We start from the raw sequence: 9,388 nt of genomic DNA on the forward strand, positions 1-9,388 counted from the left end.
GTTGTGCGGTGCTGCGTCGGCGACGCAACGCACAACGCAAACAAAAACGCATGACGCATGCGTCGCTACGGCTGCGCCCGACGCAGCCCCGCAAAACGCTAATGTGAACATAGCTTAAGTGAGAGTAGCACTGGCCCCGCAGAACCAGTTCGCTCACACATCCAGCGCCTGTAATACAATACATACTGGGAAAGTGTCCCCTAATACACATACTCAGTCATCCCATATACTATACCAAAAAGCTGGCACCAACAATAAAGTATCAACTATTCATAATAGATAGTATATCAATAAATATATATATTAAATAGTATAATATAACACAATGTAAAAGACCAAAGTGATTTGTCTGAGTCCTACTAATTAGGTGTTAACCAAAGAAAGAGGTGTAGATAACCATGTCTTGTAGAATAAAAACAACCTTTATCAATACATAATATAAAATAGATTACCATACAACTAGCCAATGTAGTGGTCAGGGCCGGTTTTAGGCAAAGTGGGGCCCTAGGCAAAAGTTAAAATTGGGGCCCCAATTGCTAACATATTGCACATCACACAGAAGCATTTCTGTTGTTTACGTGCGCTGTGTTCAGGCCGCTAAACGAGTGTGAACGACAAGTTGTTCAACACTTATTTCCCGGCCTCTTTACACCAACTGAGAAAGAATGATGGGAACAGAACAATCACTATTAGATCAATCTGTCCGCACACAGTATCATGTTATCAGCAGCACATCTACAGTTAACACCTGTGATGTGCTGCTGAGAACAATGATTGCTGTTCCGGCATAAACAATACAATCTCTCGATGAATAGGCAGCATTTTGCTTGTTAAGTATAATGCACCCTATAGTCCTCCACATAGTATAATGTGCACCACAGTCCTCCATATTATAAAATGCACACCCCATAGTCCTCCATATAATATAAGGTGCCCCATAGTCCTCCATATAGTTTAATGCACATCCCATAGACCTCCATATAGTATAATACACTCCCCATAGTCCTCAATATCCACTAATACTAATAACCAATATAGTATAATACACTCCCTATAGTCCTCCACATATTAAAATACACACCTCAGTCCTCCATATAGTATAATACACTCCTCAGTCCTCCATATCGTATAATACACTCCTCAGTCCCCCATATAGTATAATAAACTCCTCATAGTCCTTCATATATTAAAATACACTGCTCAGTCCTCCATATAGTATAATACTTGCCACATAGTGCTCCATATAGTATTATTCACTCCCCAGTCCTCCATATAGTATAATACACTCCCTATAATCCTCCATATATTAACCCCTTTCTGACCTCGGATGGGATAGTACGTCCGAGGTCAGAAGCCCCTTTGATGCGGGCTCTGGCGGTGAGCCCACACCAAAGCCGGGACATGTCAGCTGTTTTGAACAGCTGACATGTACCCGTAATAGGTAATAGGCGCGAGCAGAATCGCGATCTGCCCGCGCCTATTAACTAGTTAAATGCCGCTGTCAAACGCAGACAGCGGCATTTAACTACTGCATCCGGCCGGGCGGCCGAAAATGACATCATCGCCGACCCCCGTCACATGATCGGAGGTCGGCAATGCTTCTCCATTGTAACCATAGAGGTCCTTGAGACCTCTATGGTTACTGATCGCCGGCAGCTGTGAGCGCCACCCTGTGGTCGGCGCTCACAGCACACCTGCAATTCTGCTACATAGCAGCAAACAGCAGATCGCTGCTATGTAGCAGAGGCGATCGTGCTGTGCCTGCTTCTATTGAAGCATGGCAAAAGTTAAAAAAAAAAAAAAGTAAAAAAAAAATGTGAAAAAAATAAAAAAAATATAAAAGTTTAAATCACCCCCCTTTCGCCCCAATCAAAATAAATCAATAAAAAAAAAATCAAATCTACACATATTTGGTATCGCCGCGCTCAGAATCGCCCGATCTATCAATTAAAAAAAAGCATTAACCTGATCGCAAAACAGCGTAGCGAGAAAAAAATTAGAAACGCCAGAATTATGTTTTTTTGGTCGCCGCGACATTGCATTAAAATGCAATAACGGGCGATCAAAAGAATGTATCTGCACCAAAATGCTATCATTAAAAACGTCATCTCGGCACGCAAAAAATAAGCCCTCATCCGACCCCAGATCCTGAAAAATGGAGACGCTACGAGTATCGGAAAATGGCGCAATTTTTTTTTTTTTTAGCAAAGTTTGGAATTTTTTTTCCACCACTTAGGTAAAAAATAACCTAGTCATGTTAGGTGTCTATGAACTCGTACTGACCTGGAGAATCATAATGGCAGGTCAGTTTTAGCATTTAGTGAACCCAGCAAAAAAGCCAAACAAAAAACAAGTGTGGGATTGCACTTTTTTTGCAATTTCACCGCACTTGGAATTTTTTTCCCGTTTTTTCTCGTAGACGACATGCTAAAACCAATGATGTCGTTCAAAAGTACAACTCGTCCCGCAAAAAATAAGCCCTCACATGGCCAAATTGACGGAAAAATAAAAAAGTTATGGCTCTGGGAAGGAGGGGAGTGAAAAACGAACACGGAAAAACGGAAAATATCAAGGTCATGAAGGGGTTAAAATACACCGCTCAGTCATCCATATAGTATAATACACTCCTCATAGTCCTCCATGTATTAAAATGCACTGCTCAGTCCTTCATATAGTATAACACACTCCTCATAGAGCTCCATATTTTATAATGCACTGCCATAGTCATCCATGTAGTACAATTCACTTCCCATAGTACAATGCACCCCACAGTTCTTCATATAGTATAATGTATTCCCCATAGTCCTCGATGCAGTATAATGCAGCCACATATAGTATAATGCTGCCACCCCAGAGTATAATGCAGCCACCCCACAGAATATAATGTAGCCCTCTCATAAAGTATAATGAAGTCCCCATACAATATAATCTAGCCACCCATAGAATATAATGCAGCCCCCATAGAATACAATGTAGCCCTCCTCATAGAGTATGATGCAATCACCCCTCATAGAATATAATAAATTGAATACATAGAAGAAATTGAATACATAGAATATAAAGTAGCCCCCATAGATTATAATACAGCCCACCTCCCCATAGAATATAATGTAGCCCCATCAAAGAGTATGATGCAATCCTCACTCATAGAATATAATACAGCCCCTCCATAGAATATAATGTAGCCCCATCAAAGAGTATGATGCAATCCTCACTCATAGAATATAATACAGCCCCTCCATAGAATATAATGTAGCCCCATCAAAGAGTATGATGCAATCCTCACTCATAGAATATAATACAGCCCCTCCATAGAATATAATGTAGCCCCATCAAAGAGTATGATGCAATCTTCCCCCATAGAATATAATACAGGCCCCCATAGAATATAATACAGACCCCCATAGTATATAATACAGCTCCCCCATAGAATATAAAACAGACCCCCATAGTCCTCCAAGGCCGGTGATTCCATAATTTTTGCCAGGGGTTGTACATACAGATTAGTCGATCCTTGATCTTTAGTAAATCTGAAAAATAAAAAGCAGTATCTCATGTGGGGGTAAACACTAATGGGCCACAAGCGCTCCCTAAATGAAGCAATTGTTATCATCCAGTTACTTAATGGCTATAGAGTTCAAGTCCTCATTTTCTCTGAAGAGGCACTTTGCAGACTCAATCTGCGAGTTTCAGAGAAAGCCAAATTTGGTCTAAGAGGAAACAATGTCTTGCTTGCAAGCCGGAAACAACCAAATATTTAAAATTCCCTCTGGGACTAATATCTTCCACATGTTACTTTGTGGAACACGAGCCCTATATTGATGTACCTCCCCCTACTTTGTCACCAACAACCAGATATACCTACCCCAACCCAGGGTTATAACTGACATAAACTGGTCAATTCAGACAACATCCGGTCTGAAACATGGCGCCTACTGCATCTGTTCACAGACCATACATCTCCTCACTGTGTCTGTTCCTGTCACTACAGACCATACATCTCCCCACTGCGTGTACTTGTCACTACAGACCATACACCTCCTCACTGTGTGTACCTGTCACTACAGACCATACACCTCCTCACTGTGTGCACCTGTCACTACAGACCATACACCTCCTCACTGTGTGTACCTGTCACTACAGACCATACACCTCCTCACTGTGTGCACCTGTCACTACAGACCATACACCTCCTCACTGTGTGTACCTGTCACTACAGACCATACATCTCCCCACTGCGTGTACTTGTCACTACAGACCATACACCTCCTCACTGTGTGTACCTGTCACTACAGACCATACACCTCTTCACTCTGTGGACCTGTCACTACAGACCATACACCTCTTCACTCTGTGGACCTGTCACTACAGACCATACACCTCCTCACTGTGTGTACCTGTCACTACAGACCATACATCACCTCACTGTGTGTACCTGTCACTACAGACCATACACCTCCTCACTGTGTGCACCTGTCACTACAGACCATACATCTCCTCACTGCGTGTACTTGTCACTACAGACCATACATCTCCTCACTGTGTGTACTTGTCACTACAGACCATACACCTCCTCACTGTGTGTACCTGTCACTACAGACCATACACCTCCTCACTGTGTGTACCTGTCACTACAGACCATACACCTCCTCACTGTGTACCTGTCACTACAGACCATACATCTCACTGCGTGTACTTGTCACTACAGACCATACATCACCTCACTGTGTGTACCTGTCACTACAGACCATACACCTCCTCACTGTGTGCACCTGTCACTACAGACCATACATCACCTCACTGTGTGCACCTGTCACTACAGACCATACATCACCTCACTGTGTGTACCTGTCACTACAGACCATACACCTCCTCACTGTGTGCACCTATCACTACAGACCATACACCTCCTCACTGTGTGCACCTGTCACTACAGACCATACACCTCCTCACTGTGTGCACCTATCACTACAGACCATACACGTCCTCACTGTGTGTACCTGTCACTACAGACCATACACCTCCTCACTGTGTGTCCCTGTCACTACAGACCATACACCTCCTCACTGTGTACCTGTCACTACAGACCATACATCACCTGTGTGTACCTGTCACTACAGACCATACACCTCCTCACTTTTTTACCTGACACTCCAGACCATACACCTCCTCACTGTGTACCTGTCACTACAGACCATACACCTCCTCACTGTGTGCACCTGTCACTACAGACCATACACCTCCTCACTGTGTGCACCTGTCACTCCAGACTATACACCTCCTCAATGTGTACCTGTCACTACAGACCATACACCTCTTCACTGTGTGCACCTGTCACTACAGACCATACACCTCCTCACTGTGTACCTGTCACTACAGACCATACACCTCTTCACTGTGTGCACCTGTCACTACAGACCATACACCTCCTCACTGTGTGCACCTGTCACTCCAGACTATACACCTCCTCAATGTGTACCTGTCACTACAGACCATACACCTCCTCACTGTGTGCACCTGTCACTACAGACCATACACCTCTTCACTGTGTGCACCTGTCACTACAGACCATACACCTCCTCACTGTGTACCTGTCACTACAGACCATACATCTCCCCAATCCCTAAAACGATCCTAATGAAACTTGGAAGATAATGTTGTTGTACTAATATGAACTAATTCCAATAAAAAAAACGGAGCTCAAAACCGTTTTCCGTTTCCAACCATGATAACACACTAGGCATAGGTATGGCAGAATATGGCGAATAAAGACTGAATCCCTAAAAAGATCCTAATGAAACTTGGAAGATAACGTCGTTGTACTAATATGAACTAATTCCAATAAAAAAAAAGGAGCTCAAAACTGTTTTTCCGTTTCCAACCATGATAACACACTAGGCATAGGTATGGAAAAATATGGCGCATAAAGACTGAATCCCAAAAAAGATCCTAATGAAACTTGGAAGATAACGTTGTACTAATATGAACATATTCCAATAAAAAAAACGGAGCTCAAAACCGTTATTCGTAATACTTACCAAAGTGATGATGGGAGAGCCTGGTGTTGCAGCTTGACTTCAGATATGCCCCAGCTAGCATGTCCACTTATCTGCATTCTGTGGTTGCTAGGGTACTGGATGTGTGAGAGGAGGGTTTATAAACTATCTCATGGTAGACAATATTAGGCGGATAGGTTCTCATTGCGTTACGGCAATCCGTTTCGCGCTAAGCGCTAGCGGATTGTGCTAATGCAATGTCTTTTTAGGGGTCGCGTTAAACGTCCCCGCTAGCGCTAGCTGCAAGCAGCGTCCGAGGCGCGCCACAAAAGAACGGCACATCGCTAGCGCGTGCCGAAAATGGCATGCGCTAGCAACGCGCTTTAACATTGCTGGCAATGGGAGCGCTAACGGACCCGTTGCAAGGCGTTAATTTCGCCGTGCAACGCTGTCTGTTAGCGCTCACCCGAAAACGAAATGAGAACCTAGCCTTAATATTATCTCACTCAAAACATCCCCCTCCCTCTCTCAGTTCAGGTACACAGAGAAGGGAGTTGTAAGGCTATGTGCACACGTTCAGTAAAAACGTGAAAAAAACGCTTACATATGGTTCCCAATCATTTCAATGTAAATCCGCAAAACTTGTGCAAATGTTGCGATTTTTTTCCGCAAAAAAAAACATGTTCATTAATTTTGCGGAATCGCGGATTTCCCGCACACTGTAAAAAATCTACCATTGGTATAGACAAATATGACTAAAAAAATCTACCATAGGTATAGACAAATACATAGGCATAGATACAGACAAATATGACTAAAAAAATCTACCATAGGTATAGACAAATACATAGGCATAGATACAGACAAATATGACTAAAAAAATCTACCATAGGTATAGACAAATACATAGGCATAGATACAGACAAATATGACTAAAAAAATCTACCATAGGTATAGACAAATACATAGGCATAGATACAGACAAATATGACTAAAAAAATCTACCATAGGCATAGGTAAAATCTACCATAGGCATAGGTAAAAATCTACCATAGGCATAGGTATAGACAAATATGTCACATAGGGTTTTAGTATTTTCCCACTGTGTGCACCTGTCACTACAGACCATACACTTCCTCACTGTGTGCACCTATCACTACAGACCATACACCTCCTCACTGTGTACCTGTCACTACAGACCATACACCTCCTCACTGTGTGCACCTGTCACTACAGACCATACACCTCCTCACTGTGTGTACCTGTCACTACAGACCATACACCTCCTCACTGTGTGCACCTGTCACTACAGACCATACACCTCCTCACTGTGTGTACCTGTCACTACAGACCATACACCTCCTCACTGTGTGCACCTGTCACTCCAGACTATACACCTCCTCACTGTGTACCTGTCACTACAGACCATACATCTCTTCACTGTGTGCACCTGTCACTATAGACCATATACCTCCTCACTGTGTACCTGTCACTACAGACCATACATCTCTTCACTGTGTGTGTACCTGTCACTACAGACCATACACTTCCTCACTGTGTGCACCTATCACTACAGACCATACATCTCTTCACTGTGTGTGTACCTGTCACTACAGACCATACATCACCCCACTGTGTGCACCTGTCACTACAGACCATACACCTCCTCACTGTGTGCACCTGTCACTACAGACCATACACCTCCTCACTGTGTGCACCTGTCACTACAGACCATACACCTCTTCACTGTGTGCACCTGTCACTATAGACCATATACCTCCTCACTGTGTACCTGTCACTACAGACCATACATCTCTTCACTGTGTGTACCTGTCACTACAGACCATACACCTCCTCACCGTGTGTACCTGTCACTACAGACCATACACCTCCTCACTGTGTGCACCTGTTACTACAGACCATACACTTCCTCACTGTGTGTACCTGTCACTACAGACCATACACCTCCTCACTGTGTGCACCTGTCACTCCAGACTATACACCTCCTCACTGTGTACCTGTCACTACAGACCATACATCTCTTCACTGTGTGCACCTGTCACTATAGACCATATACCTCCTCACTGTGTACCTGTCACTACAGACCATACATCTCTTCACTGTGTGTGTACCTGTCACTACAGACCATACACTTCCTCACTGTGTGCACCTATCACTACAGACCATACATCTCTTCACTGTGTGTGTACCTGTCACTACAGACCATACATCACCCCACTGTGTGCACCTGTCACTACAGACCATACACCTCCTCACTGTGTGCACCTGTCACTACAGACCATACACCTCCTCACTGTGTGCACCTGTCACTACAGACCATACACCTCTTCACTGTGTGCACCTGTCACTATAGACCATATACCTCCTCACTGTGTACCTGTCACTACAGACCATACATCTCTTCACTGTGTGTACCTGTCACTACAGACCATACACCTCCTCACCGTGTGTACCTGTCACTACAGACCATACACCTCCTCACCGTGTGCACCTGTTACTACAGACCATACACTTCCTCACTGTGTGCACCTGTCACTACAGACCATACACCTCCTCACTGTGTGCACCTATCACTACAGACCATACACCTCCTCACTGTGTGTACCTGTCACTACAGACCATACACCTCCTCACTGTGTGCACCTGTCACTACAGACCATACACCTCCTCACTGTGTGTACCTGTCACTACAGACCATACACCTCCTCACTGTGTGTACCTGTCACTACAGACCATACATCTCTTCACTGTGTGTGTACCTGTCACTACAGACCATACATCACCCCACTGTGTGCACCTGTCACTACAGACCATACATCTCTTCACTGTGTGTACCTGTCACTACAGACCATACATCACCCCACTGTGTGCACCTGTCACTACAGACCATACACCTCCTCACTGTGTGCACCTGTCACTACAGACCATACACCTCCTCACTGTGTGCACCTGTCACTACAGACCATACACCTCCTCACTGTGTGCACCTGTCACTACAGACCATACACCTCCTCACTGTGTGTACCTGTCACTACAGACCATACACCTCCTCACTGTGTGTACCTGTCACTACAGACCATACACCTCCTCACCGTGTGTACCTGTCACTACAGACCATACACCTCCTCACCGTGTGCACCTGTCACTACAGACCATACATCACCCCACTGTGTGTACCTGTCACTACAGACCATACATCACCCCACTGTGTGTACCTGTCACTACAGACCATACACCTCCTCACCGTGTGTACCTGTCACTACAGACCATACACCTCCTCACCGTGTGCACCTGTCACTACAGACCATACACCTCCTCACCGTGTGCACCTGTCACTACAGACCATACACCTCCTCACCGTGTGTACCTGT

The sequence above is a fragment of the Ranitomeya imitator genome, chromosome 2, assembly GCF_032444005.1.
Source record: "Ranitomeya imitator isolate aRanImi1 chromosome 2, aRanImi1.pri, whole genome shotgun sequence".
NCBI lineage: Eukaryota > Metazoa > Chordata > Amphibia > Anura > Dendrobatidae > Ranitomeya > Ranitomeya imitator.